The following is a 14,260-nucleotide window of genomic DNA, read 5'->3' on the forward strand; positions in this document are numbered from 1 at the left end:
GATAAAAGAAGAGTTTTTATTTTGTAAGCCTCTTACAACAACAACGAAGGCAGCCGATGTGAAGAAGCTTGTGGATGACTTCTTCAGAGACAACAATCTTTCATGGGATATGGTTTCTGCAGTTTGTACGGACGGAGCTCCAGTCATGCTGGGAAGAAAGTCTGGTTTTGGTGCGCTAGTAAAGGCCGATGCACCACACATCATTGTGACGCATTGTATTCTGCACAGGCATGCGTTGGCAACAAAAACCTTACCTCCAAAAATGGCAGAAGTATTAAAAACTGTGGTGGAATGTGTGAACTATGTGCGAAAAAGTGCTCTGAGGCACCGCATCTTCAGTGAGCTGTGTAAAGAAATGGGCTCTGAATTTGAGGTACTTCTGCTCCATTCTAATATTCGGTGGTTATCCCGGGGACAGGTGCTGAATCGTGTTTTTGCCATGCGTGTGGAATTAGCCCTGTTTTTGCAAGAGCACCAACACTGCCATGCAGATTGCTTCAAAAATCCTGAGTTCATTCTCATTTTAGCGTACATGGCTGATATATTCGCAGCTCTCAATCATCTCAATCAGCAGATGCAGGGTGGTGGAGTCAATATCATGGAAGCGGAAGAACACCTGAAGGCTTTTCAAAAAAAGCTACCGTTATGGAAACGACGAACAGAGAACAATAACTTCGCAAACTTCCCGCTTCTGGACGACTGTGCAAGTAAGATCGAAGATGTGTCTGGAATCGGAGATATTTCTGTATCCACGGAACTGAAGCAAACAATTGCCACGCACTTAGATGAGCTTGCAAAGTCTCTCGACGGATATTTCCCTACAAGAGAGTCATATCCAGCATGGGTGAGACAGCCGTTCACGTTTGCTGTTGAAACAGCAGATGTCAATGATGAATTCCTCGACGAAATCATTGAAATTCAGCAGAGCCAGGTTCAACAGCAACTCTTCAGAACAACAACGCTCTCAACGTTTTGGTGTCGACAAATGAACAAGTATCCAGTTATTGCTAAGAAAGCCCTGGATTTTTTTTATACCATTTGTTACAACATATCTTTGTGAGCAATCCTTTTCGAGGATGCTGGACATAAAAACGAAGAAAAGGAACAGACTTTGCTGTGAAAATGACATGAGAGTGGCACTTGCCAAGGTGAAGCCACGCATATCTGAACTGATCTCTCAAAGGCAACAGCAGAAGTCACATTGATTTCCAGGTATGTAATTTGTTGTGAGTTTATGCATTGTGTTGGTTTTATTCTTTGAACAAGGTAATGTTCATGCACGGCTCATTTTGTGTACCAGTAAAAAACATATCTATGTCTTGAATTTGAAAAAAATCACATTTTATTTTTCACTAAAGAGGGGTTCGGTGAATGCACATATGAAACTGGTGGGGTTCGGTACCTCCAACAAGGTTAAGAACCACTGATCTAGGGACATGCACGCGTTTGGGTGTGGGGGGAGCGGTAGTGTAGTGGTTAGCGCTACGCCGCGCTACGAACCCGGCGACCCGAGTTCGATTCCCGCTCACGGCCACCACTGGTGACGATTATTTAACGTCATGAAATTTGCACAGCTTATGCTGTCGCCACGTCATTCCCTTCCCGAGTTGCCTAAGTCAACCTTACGTATAAGTGGATTAAGGTTGAATTTCCTTGAGTGAAAACATCCGATTTAGTTAAATTGATTTATTTCGGCTTTGTAGTAAAGCTAGTTCATAATAAAGGCTTTTGGGTTCGATCGCGATATTATGTCGCAACCCTCCACCACCCGACACGGCCAAACAGTAAAAAATGTGTCACGTTAACAAAACACCAATTAGTTACTTCTTCAGCCCACCAGTGTGTTTGAAGAGTGAATCCATAACAATTAGAATTTGAGTACGAAGTAACTAATTGACGTTTTGTTAATGTGACACATTTTTTACTGATTGGCCGTGTCGGGTAGTGGAGGGTTGCGACACATTTATAATAACGCGATCTAACCCAAAAACCTTTATCTAAATGGATAAAAGTCAAAAGTTGTGTGTGGGTTTGTGGCGGGTGTTGTGTGTGGTCGCGAGCTTGGCTCTCCAACAGTGGGGTTTACGTAAAAAAAAAACAGCCAGGTACCACGCCGTAAGCCCCGCGGTGAGCAAGCGCTATTCCTTTTTCACATTCGTCAACTTTAAATTAGTTTCTTTAGCGATTTAGTGCGATTTCTGTGCACTTTCTTATTTATTTATGACGCATGTACGACCATACCAACTCACCCGCCTTTGGTAGGGAGGACGCCCATGCCAAGTCGCACGCCTTTGGTGGGAGTGACGGGGACATTTTCTTTCGCGTTAAACATCCTATAAAATACACTAAACGCTCAGTTAAATTTTTCACTGTCTCATGTCCCCCCCACCCCGAAGCGTGCAGTTATTACTACTGTACAGTCGGTAGACGCTACCACTATAGGCCATAGATATTACTGCAGAGCGGCCGGGGCCATCGTGCCTGGGGGGAGGAGTCAGTGGTAGCAGCCCAGCCCCAGCCAGCTAAGGTGCCACCTCGGCCGGCTGGACAATCTAGGCGAGGCCGGAGGCTCTGCACAGGACTAGGCCTCACCACGCCACTGTCCTGTCAGTACTTTGTGCTATAGAGTCGATAAATACTGCTATAGAGTCAGCATGTACTACTGTAGTGATAACAGGTACCACCATAGTCGGTATGCACTGCTGTAATCATAGCAGGTACCACCACAATCAGTATGCACTGCTGTTCGATTTTTCAGAGTAGGTTTAAAATATAAATTTGACCCGGGCAACGCCGGGTACTTTCCGCTAGTTATGAAATCTCCCTTTTGTCCTTCTACCTCAATCTAAGTCGGAACACTTCCCATTCTTCCCTGGGTTACATAAATTAGAGATGTTGTTGACTCAATCATAAAATATCAAAGTACAATTCATCAATCTGCATTAAGTTACAGTGGTTGAGACGACGTGTGTGGTCTGTGTATTTCCTGATGCTCAACGATAGAATTGTCAAATCGTGTATATTTTGTACCCAGCATGGGTAACACAATTTCATTAAATATATTACTGTCCACCGATCACACTCCACCTCGCACCCACGAGCTGTAGGAGTGGGGCTCTGTCCACTCTGTGGTGCTGATAACATTCACATTCAGCACCATAAGTCAGGATTCTCATCCCTGCAGTTCCCCGTTGTGGTGTCACCTCCCTTTATCATATAGCCCAGGGGTCGGGAACCTATGGCTCGCGAGCCAGATGTGGCTCTTTTGATGATTGCATATGGCTCGCAGATAAAACAAAATATTCTCACTTGTTTTAATCCATCCATCGATTTTTCACTGCGCATGTCCTGTTCAGGGCTGCAGGAGCAATTGTCCATTATTTTAATTGGATGATACTGGCCTACGTTTGCCGTTGCTGGGTAAAACAGGTAAACGCCCCCTTTTGAATCAGTCTGAGACTGCGTCTGCTCGGTCATTAGCTCAAAGCTAACCCTTCGACGAAGAAGATGGCGAAAAGAAAAAAAGACGACGAGTATCGTACATTTCAGGACGAATGGACCGAAGAATTCGCCTTTGTGGAGAGAGCGGGTTCTGCGGTGTGTCTAATTTGCAATGACAAAATTACATCGTTGAAACGGTCGAATGTAAAGCGGCACATCAAAATACCCTGCGGGAGACAGCAGAAAGAAAGCGTGCCAAGAGCTTCTGAGCAGGGTGCAAGCTAGCCAGCAGCAACTCCGCGTATGGACCCGGCAAGGTGACTATAATTCGGCTAGCTTTGCTGGTTCTTTAGCAATAGTGAGGAACGGAAAACCATTCACAGATGGCGAGTATGCTAAAACGTTCATGCTGGATGTAGCCAATGAACTTTTTGATGATCTTCCGAACAAAGACAAGATAATCAAACGGATACAAGACATGCCTCTGTCGGCAAGAACTGTTCATGATCGTACCATCGTGATGGCAAACAAAGTGGAGGAAACGCAAGTGAAGGACATAAATGCAGCGCCGTTCTTTTCTCTGGCTTTGGATGAGTCAACAGACGTGAGCCATTTGTCGCAGTTCAGCGTGATTGCAAGATATGCTGTTGGTGACACACTGCGCGAAGAAAGTCTTGCTGTTCTGCCATTAAAAGGGTCCACAAGAGGTGAGGATTTATTCAAGTCTTTCATGGAGTTTGCTCAAGAAAAAAGTCTACCTATGGATAAACTTCTCTCAGTGTGTACTGATGGTGCTCCGTGTATGGTGGGGAAAAACAAAGGATTTGTGGCGCTTCTCCGTGAACATGAAAATAGACCCATCCTAAGTTTCCATTGCATTATACACCAGGAGGCACTTTGTGCTCAGATGTGTGACAGGCAGTTTGGCGAAGTGATGTCGCTGGTCATTCGTGTGATCAACTTTATTGTTGCCCGAGCCTTAAATGATCGCCAGTTTAAAACACTGCTGGATGAAGTTGTAAATAACTATCCTGGTCTGCTTTTGCACAGCAATGTGCGTTGGTTGTCAAGAGGGAAGGTGCTTAGCCGTTTTGCGGCTTGCCTGAACGAAATCCGGACTTTCCTTGAAATGAAAGGCGTCGGGCATCCTGAGCTAGCCGACACCGAGTGGCTCCTCAAGTTTTACTATCTCGTAGATCTGACTGAACATCTGAACCAGCTCAACGTGAAAATGCAAGGCATTGGAAATACAGTGTTATCCCTTCAACAAGCTGTATTTGCTTTTGAAAACAAGCTGGAGCTTTTCATCACGGATCTTGAAACAGGTCGTTTACTACATTTTGAAAAACTGAGCCAATTTAAAGATGCATGCACAGCAAGTGAGCCCATTCAAAACCTTGATCTCCACCAGCTAGCTGGCTGCACATCCAGTCTCCTACAGTCCTTCAAAGCACGCTTTGGAGAATTTCGTGAGCACACTCGTCTTTTTAAGTTCATCACCCATCCAAACGAGTGTTCACTGAACACAGCCGACCTGAATTACATCCCTGGTGTCTCCGTCAGAGATTTTGAAGCAGAAGTGGCTGACCTGAAGGCCTCAGACATGTGGGTGAATAAGTTCAAGTCACTGAATGAAGATTTGGAAAGAATCACACGACAGAAAGCGGAGTTGGCGAGCAAGCACATGTGGACAGAAATGAAAAAACTCCAACCCGAAGACCAGCTGATTCTCAAAACTTGGAACGCGCTTCCTGTCACATACCACACACTGCAGCGTGTGAGTATTGCTGTATTGACCATGTTTGGATCTACGTATGCATGTGAGCAGTCATTCTCACATCTTAAAAACATCAAGTCCAACCTACGATCACGTTTAACGGATGAAAGCCTCAACGCTTGCATAAAGCTTAACCTCACCAAGTACCAACCCGACTACAAAGTACCAACCCGACTACAAAGACATCAGCAAATCCATGCAGCACCAGAAGTCGCATTAATGGTGAGTGTTATAACAACATTATTTAAAAGAATAAATTCAGAGGCTTATTATACTGACATTTAGTTGAATTCACTTTTAAAATATATTATATGGCTCTTACTGAAATAAATTTCCAAATTTTTTGCTTTCATGGCTCTCTTAGTCAAAAAGGTTCCCGACCCCTGATATAGCCTCTCAATTGCTTTATACATAAGCATTGTGTTTCACTAAATAGCGCCATTAAATCAAGGTCCTTAACATAACCTAATAACAGTATAAACTAATATATATTGATAGCAGGGGCGTGCAAGGGATAACCATGATCGAGGGTAAGTAGAGGTTAGGAAATAATAAGGGAAGACATTGAATGTATGTTCAACATCTTTCGCACCGTACATAGCCAACCATGCTAATCGGAGGCACAGGGGAAGGGAAGATAATGAGAATCGGCAATGTAAGCTTTGAGAGAGGAAGCTTTGAGAGAGCAACATAAGTACATATTGAGATGCACGTAGACAAAGCCAGGGAAACACACAGATACCTGTACTGAATCGGGAACAAATTTCTCGTTATTTTGATTTCCGACCCCTGGCACTAGCCGTACTGCCACTGGGCGAAGGATTGTGGCCTCCCCCCCCCCCGCACATCAGAGGGAGCCCTGTCACTCGGGACCTTCCTCTGACTCACTCTCCATACGTGGGAGCTTGGCCAACTCTTCATCTGAGCCCCAGAGAGGGGCATGGTGGGTGGCTGGGGGTGGAGCGGCACCCCCGAGCCGCACTCGCCTCGGACAGAGCCCCCTTGTGGGGGGGAGGAGGAATACGGGGGGGGGGGGTACCCCTCCTCCCGCAAGTGTTGTGCTGTACCAGCCTGGCGAATGATTGCAAGCAGGGGGAAATCACTCTGCATGTCACCACCTCACGCAGGGGTTTAGCGTACTCGTAACCTCTCTACCTCGCACGGTTAACCCTCTCCCCTGTTGCCCCCCCCCACACCCCACCTTGACCCACTTATACTGCATGAACGGCGGCACAAGGGCCTGCCGAGCTGCAGGGAGTGCGTGACGGGCAGAAGTGGAGAAAGAGATGCACCAGGATTAGATGAAGCCGGACAGTGCGGTGCAGGCGATTGTTAGCGCACACGCACGGTGATTGACTTAGTGGGACATTCTGCCGAGTTTTTGGGTCAGGTATTGAGAGCGAAGCCAACGCCTGTATACAACTTGAGCTCAGTGAGCGTTCAAGATCAGAGCGTTATGATCGACAGCAAAGGGCGATCTGTAGAGCGAGACAGGTGTAGTAAACATTGCTGCGATGGAGACTGCAGTCCAACAGAACAAAAGTAACGGTCTCGTGTCTGGTGTATTCAGAGACTTAGACATCAGATCCATATATTGTCTTGCATTTCAGTGCTATTTTGCATTGCAGATATCCATTCTCATGAAATGGTCCAACGTTGGTCGTGGGGTTATTTTGAAGTTCGGGTGGAGCCAAAAACAGTGAAAAGTTTCCACATATATGCATATATATTAAATATCTCAAAGCCAGACTTGAGTATACATTCTAAAACAACTAAAAATTTATGACTGGTAGGAGCCAACGTGGTGTGCCGTGGATTACAGGAGGAATTAGCCACACGATTCCGTGAATGCACAAAATTGCGTTTTACAGGGGAAGTGATGTGGCTAGTGGCTCCTTTAATCCATGATAAATTTGTAATCCAAAGCAACCGGTGGTGCGCCATGCATGTTCAGGAGTAAATGGCTGGGACTCTTTGAACTGCGTATTTCGATACGTACAGAACTCGCTTCCTGATAAGCTTAAAACTGGGTTTTTTTCTGTACTGAACATTGTTGGGGATTGGGTGTTTAAATAAAATCTTAAAACCTGCAGAAAATTTGAGATTGCTTTCGACTGACCCACAGCTATATAAACCATCCCTTTTCAAATATTAATTTTGTTCGCGATGGCAGGTAATCCACATTTCATTTTTTGAGAACTTGTTATTGGAGTTATTCTTACTAGCTATTCTAAAGCTATATACTCCTACTGTACTTTAGTTGTATGAACTTAGGTAATCCGTTTCATTGGACCCGATGTGCTCTGTGAGTGCTCTTTCTCGTTCCATATCTGTTTTCAAAATTGTGTCAACATAATAAATTTTTCAAGCCTATGAGAAAATCTAGCCTTCCAAATCCAATAAGCCTCAGCCTTCATCTCCTTGATGTAGGTTTGCTATCTTTTCCATAGACCAAATTCAGAAGTATAACTCAATCAGCCGAGATCTGTCAAAAATGTGCAGTATACATACTAAGTCAGTTACATATGTTTCTATATTTGTTTTATCTTTGGTTTGATTACATTGTCATTGGGTTTTTACTTGTTAGGTTTTTTTTTTACCTTTGATGTACAGAGCTTTGAGATTACCAATTTGACAGACACTTTATAAAACTAAATTTACTATGTTTTATTAATAACTAGCTTTACTACCCGGCTTCGCCCGGGACTTGGATTCACCACGCCCGGCCGCCTTTGTCTCCCCAGTGGCGATGTTCACACACCACACCAGTTACTCGTTTGAGGCTGAGTCGACCAAGGGGAGGCCCAGGACCGGTTAAAATAATCGTCACTGGTGGTGGCCGTGAGCAGGATTCGAACTCGGGTCGCCGGGTTCGTAGCGCAGCGTCCTAACCACTACACTACAATGCGTTACGCTTCCACATCCACGGGTCACATGACAGATTTGACGTCACAGCTCACTTGCCGTGCAAAAAATATATGCATTATTGAGCTCGCTCCCCCGCCTCCCCCAAAACAAATAAAAGTGTATTTTTATCATTTTTGCAAGGTGTACAGTCTGGAAAGTACCCAGATGGCAAATTTCAAATTTGTTGCATGTCGGGAAGTACGCTAAACATTTTGAACAGACACACATAATCACAGCTTTGCCTTCTACATATATGGAGATAAAGTTCAAAACAATACCACCAGATCACGGTACAAATCAATGTCACCCAAACACAGATGCCAAATCTCTGAGAGTTTCGAGTGACTCAGAGTAAAATATACAGTAGTTTTTTTTAATTAAAATTTGTATATTAAAGTGTAAACCTTTAGTAAATAGTTGCACGTTATTAAGTGTTCATTTAATGCCTTAGATGCTAATAATAGCATACATTAATCGTATTACTTAAAATGCACAATAGTACTGTCCAATTTATTATCGACAGCAGACCCCAAGGTTCCCCCGTCAATTAATCCAACTTAAAAAGGTTTTACACTTTGTGGATATCTTCGGCTATCGTGGAGAATCACATTATGATTTGAGAGTGGAGCTTTTGCACGGAGTCCTGAGAGTGCATGTGGCTCATCCTGCATGACAATTTGTGTGCATATTTGGTGCCTCGAACCGATAAAAAATATAAAAACTGCTTTTACCTTTGTGACAACTGGCAGAATGGAGAAAAGCACACATGAAACAGATAATAATTTAAAATAAGAAAAAATATTACGAAAAAATGTATTCACCCAGGAAGCCACCCTGAGTCGAAGGACTATTTTTCAGGAGAGTCATAATTTAATGACTGATGATGAAAGCAAAATCAAGACAAGGATGATGATGACGATCAAGATGTTTTTGATAACTGTAATAATGATGCTGTTATGGTTACTCTTGCTGCTACTTATGTTGCTGCTGATGATGGCTGATTAAAATTATACATCAGAGAAAGTCTTCCTCGTAAAAGTGCATAAAAGCCCACGCAAAAAAGCACGTAATCACCTACACCTATGAGGCCAATATGAAACATTGCTATTACATGCACTTTAAGCCATTATGCCAAAGATCTAAGGAAAATGTGAGTTTGTGCGTGCTCTCCCATATGCTCCTTTCACTTCACTGTAGTACTGTGCATTATTCATGATGGAGCTGTTCTTTTTTTGGATAGTTTCATTATTTTTATTAATAGCCCAATTATTCTTCAACACCACAAATTAATACATTTGTAGGGGCGTGTATGGGCTATGTGTAGCGACGTAAACGAACTATGTACATATTCTTGGTTCTTTCGGTAAAGTTACATAGACGGGAAACAATAAAATAATACAAATATAAAACAATAAAATTATCACGACGTTTCGACTGCAACACAAGCAATCATCATCAGGTGTGAAAACCACAACAAGAAAATTTGATAAAAGTGGAGGTTATTTTTAACGTTAGCACCACGGAGAGGGATTTGACAGTTTGTTCAGATGGACGAGTTCATCTTTCTGATTGAGGGGGTCAAATACTTATTTCACTCATTAAAATGCAAATCAATTTATAAAATTTTTGACATGCGTTTTTCTGGATTTTTTTGTTATTCTGTCTCTGATTGTTCAAATAAACCTACCATTAAAATTATAGACTGATAATTTCTGCCAGTGGGCAAACGTACAAAATCAGCAGGGGATCAAATACTTTTTCCCCTCACTGTACATATGTTCTGGTATTCCCTTGTACAGGTGGGCTGGGGTATTTGAGGGTTCGCGTGGTTTGTATTGTTGCTCGCGTTCGTTCAGTGAGGCACACATACGCTTGTTTTTGGTTTATCCTCCAGTTTATTGTTAGAATGGTTACAGCCGGGTTGGCTGTGTGCTACGAAGGGGGGGGGGGGTGATGTAAGGGCGTGTATGAGCTATGTGTAGCGACGTAAACAAACTATGTACACTTACCTGTAAGGGCTGACATAGTCCAGTAGGGGCAGTCACAATATCCTTAGCCCCAGAGCAGGAGGGGGCTGTGGGGTGTCCTGGGATCCCCTGCGGCCCCTCCCAACGGGTGGGGGGCTGCGGGGTGTCCTAGGATCCCTCGGGACCCCGCCCCTCAGGTGGGGAGGTGTATATAAGCCAGACCTCTCTACAGGCTCGGGGCCAGTTGAAGACAGAAGCAAGAAGACTGGTCAGCTAGGACCCTGAGACCCCTAGCCCCGCTGCCCTTGTCAGGGCCGGGACTCTGTGCGGCTCAGTGGTGAGACCCTGGGAACCCCCGGCCCGATGTCCTTGTAAGGGCCAGGTCTGAGCGGGCCAGTGGTTGGAACCCTGGTTAGGTCGGGTTAAATTAGCCTCCCCTATGGACCCATAGAGGGAGGACCTAGAGTAGCAGTCCCGTATCAGCAGAGTTAGCCCGGAGGCAGTACCTCCCTAGGCAAGGGAAATAGAAGGGCCGTTGCCCTGAGTGTGCCGGGTTGTACTGCTGGACATTGTGTTGAATAAATAGTGTTGCCTTCAAGACTTGCGTCCGACGTCTCCAGAATCCACAACACTACACATTCATTCCAAAAATACAACAAGATACAACAGGTTTTGACTTAAAACTTTCGTGACTGCAGGGATCCATATTCTATGGTTCTTTCGGTGAAGTCACGTGACTTTACCGAAAAAAATAATAGAATAGGATACAATAGGGTCTATCGAGTAATGTAGAAATTGAGCCTCTAAAATGCACTTAATTAGTAAAAGTTTTGCAAGACTAAACCCTTCACAGTTGAATCAATGTACACAGATCTTTTAAAGACAGACTAATTGAGGGTCGGGGAGAAGCATTCTGCAATAGGGGATGCCCAGTATTCTGCAACAAACCAATTCAAAATTTATTTTAAAAAAATACTCAATATACATGTAATTAAACCAAATGCTTACATTTCATTAACGCTTAATAATGACCATTAGGTAAATATTTACTTAAAACATTCTGATAATGAAACATGAGTCACCATCACTATGAAACAGGTGTAAGGTTCAGGATATTTTATGGTAGGACTGAAGAAGACACCACACTTATTAGAGTACAGTACTACATTTCAAAATTAATGCCATAGAATATTTTTATAATTGTTTATGCATTTACAATAATTAAAAATACAAGCAGTCCCAGAGGTATGAAAGCCCAACTTATGAACATCCACACTTACGAACTTCCATAAGATGTTATTATTTTTAACCATTTTACTTACGGAAGTATGGTTGTACTAACGAACTGAAGTGCAGTGGAGCAATCCTCCAAGAGATGTAATGAGTCCCAGCATCCTCCTAGAAACGCCCCTTCTTACAAGCAATCCAGCATCAGTAAAATTAAAGATGCTTTCTTTTCATGTTACTTTGTTTTATTTACTGTACAGTATGCATTACAGGATTAAATGCACATGTACAATATTTATTCTTTTTATGAGTTTAAAAAGGCTTCCCTTTTTTGTTGAACCATAACACATTTTATAACACTGACCTTAAGTACAATTAAATATTGAGTTCCGAGATACGAACACATAGATGTATTAACGTGTCCCAAGAACGTAACCCGTTCGTAAGTCGAGGATAAAATTTTATAATTTCACTGTTAAAAACGATTGAAAGATCTATATTTCCAGTACCCATTTACAATACAATTAGGAACTATTTTTCGTATCTATATATGGTACTCGAGAAAATTGCTTTTTGTAGAACATTAATAAACAAAATTAGAGCATGCAATATTACCACGAGCAGAGCCACATGATAGAATGAAGTGCCCAAGGGCATGGGTTTTACTATTTGCATAATTATACTAAGTAGTCTGGTCACTTTAGCTTGATGTATATTGAACATACATTTTTTTATTATTAAATTAAGTGAATGACCACAGAATATCATGTCCTAATGCGCACAGCTTAATTAGCGTGCAAAGAGTGTTCTGGTCACTTTGTTTCAATGTGTATCTGAGGGAACCTTTCTGGCATACTCAATTGCTGTCTAACCATGTCAGGATTTGAGAGGTTTCACAGTTGAATATGACTGTGTATCTGCTATGTTGCCGATATGCATAGCATGTTATCTGGTATAAAGCATTGATATATATGTCCTGTAATGTGTACATCGTTTGTTTTTTTGAGTTGCGAGTGTTAACTGGCAGAAACAGTCTTCATTAATTCTGGAGTAGAGTCAAGACAAAAACGTTCCCTAAAGCTTACTAAGCATAACCATAGTGGCTTCGTGAAAGCCTGTGCTCTGTAAGAATTGCATGAAAACCAAATTCATGTATTTACAAGGACTATAACATTTGCCAAAAAATGGAAATAGAGCTTTATGATTGGGAAAAAATTCATCAAGATCAAATGTTAAGTCTGTTTTTAAAAATATTTCCATCACTTACGATTCTGAACATGCATTTTTTAAGATAATGGTGGGTTTCCCGTGCAATGACACACAGCTGCAATTTCACATATAAACACAAATATTGTCTTTGATGTTGCTCGCCTCTTTACATGATCCTTGATGGGCCCGATTAAAAATGATGTCAGTCTGATGATCACAGCTGTCTATGACAAGCTTAAGTTTATAAATCATTTGAAGATACTGCAGTAACAAACAAAAACCCCAACAAATTCGTGAATAATACTGTTTAAAATTTAAAAAAATATATATATACAATAGATGACATTCCAGGCAATGGCCCTTCTTTACAGCACATAGAGAGACTAGATAGGTAGAGTGAGGCCTGAAACTTATCTTGTTTTATACATTTTTATTTTAAGGCAATGTTTATTTAAAATGTGTTGATGTTTTTTTTATGTATACTTAAGTGCGGGTTTATTCACGTTTCTCAACTAAAGTTGAATGCAGTCACGATTGATTCAACTAAAGTTGAATGCAGTCACGATTGATTGGCTGTCCGTTTGTCTTTTGTTAGCGGGATGTCATGGGAACTCATAAAGATGATCAATATAAATAAAATGTTACTTGATCAGTTAGACAAGACACTCTACAAATCACACTTAACATTGACAGCAACAATGTCTACATCAGATTAGGAACATGTAGACAATGACTACCTCTTCGGCTACCACTGTCAACCAAATGTAGGGACAATTTGATTTCCAAATTCAATCACCTCTCCAACAAAAAATCGGATCCACACACCGAAAAGATAGACGTTAACAAAGTCGTAATTAATCGCAGTAACAGTTCCATTTCTGATGGCCTGAAATCCGTTTTAGCTAAAGGCCTAAACTATGCTGTCACACCAGGACACATACCGGTTAATGATATCATTGCCCATGTACACGTTGCACTCAAGGGCTTGAGTCACATCTCTGCAGACGTAGCAAGATCTGAAATCGCTGCAACCCTCAAAAACGCGAAGTTGCCACCTAGCAACATCAGCAAAGATGAACGCTTTGAATTATCCCAATTAAAAAAGAGAGATGATATTGTCGTCCTCTCAGCCGACAAGGGCAATGCCACTGTCATTATGGACAAAACAGAATATAACAACAAAATTCAAGAACTACTCAATGACGGCAGCTATACAAAACTAAAAAGAGATCCCACCAACAGCCTGGTTACCAAAACGAACGAAATAATCTCTGATTCAACAGCATTAATTGATCAGACCAAACAGTTCTCGTTGAAACCCTCTGCTGCCAGACCTCCAAGATTATATGGCCTTCCAAAGATAAACAAAGAAGATACACCCCTTCGTCCCATCGTCTCTACTATCAACTCCCCCACCTATAAACTGGCACGTTTTCTTGCTGATATACTGCGACCTTTCACTGGAAAAAACACCTCTGCGGTACTAAATTCTACTCACCTAATATCGACAATCAAAGGCATTTCCCTGTCCCCAGACGACCTGCTTGTCAGTTTTGATGTGGTGTCCTTGTTCACCAAAGTTCCGGTACCTGACACCATCACTATCATTGAAGACCTACTACATACTGATGTACCCCCCTGGTGAGACATTGCTTAACCAACACATACTTCGCCTGGAACGGAACTTTCTACAAACTGAGGGCACCCCAATGGGCTCCCCCCTGTCTCCGGT

Source organism: Petromyzon marinus, chromosome 19 (genome assembly GCF_048934315.1).
Source record: "Petromyzon marinus isolate PM22_M1 ecotype Great Lakes invasive population chromosome 19, UKy_Petmar_22M1.pri1.0, whole genome shotgun sequence".
Classification (NCBI taxonomy): Eukaryota; Metazoa; Chordata; class Hyperoartia; order Petromyzontiformes; family Petromyzontidae; genus Petromyzon; species Petromyzon marinus.